The sequence below is a fragment of the Nycticebus coucang genome, chromosome 10 (assembly GCF_027406575.1).
Source record: "Nycticebus coucang isolate mNycCou1 chromosome 10, mNycCou1.pri, whole genome shotgun sequence".
Lineage (NCBI taxonomy): Eukaryota > Metazoa > Chordata > Mammalia > Primates > Lorisidae > Nycticebus > Nycticebus coucang.
This window is the reverse complement of record NC_069789.1, coordinates 52338816-52339265: the sequence shown is the minus strand read 5'-3', so window position 1 is coordinate 52339265 and position 450 is coordinate 52338816.

Below are 450 nucleotides of genomic sequence, written 5' to 3'. Positions count from 1 at the left end.
GCAGATGCTAGTGGGTAAAAGCGTGTGGTTGCAGGAAACAAAGTTCTGTTTTCTTCTATTTTCTTGCTAGTGTTACCCTTTGTAAGCACCAGTTTCCTAAACTCTAACATCAGGCTTATTAACAATTTGCAGATCGTTGTGACGATAGTGAGATGTGCTGGCATTCTTAAACTTTGCGTGTTATTTTTACTATAAAAGTATTACATCCGATTCTCTCCGCTACTACATAATTACACAGAATGATTCCCACAACCAAAAGAGAAGCACCAAGCTCCTCCCACACCCACTCGCCCTGGGCTTCCACCCTTCTGGGGCTCTGAGAACGGACACGAGCGCCTGTGTTTCCAAAGAGGGTCGGTAGAGGGCGGAATCGGAAACCGGACGTTCCACCGTCCGTCGTACAACCGCGACGTAAAGCGGATCTGCTTTACGGCACCCTGATTTCGCCGT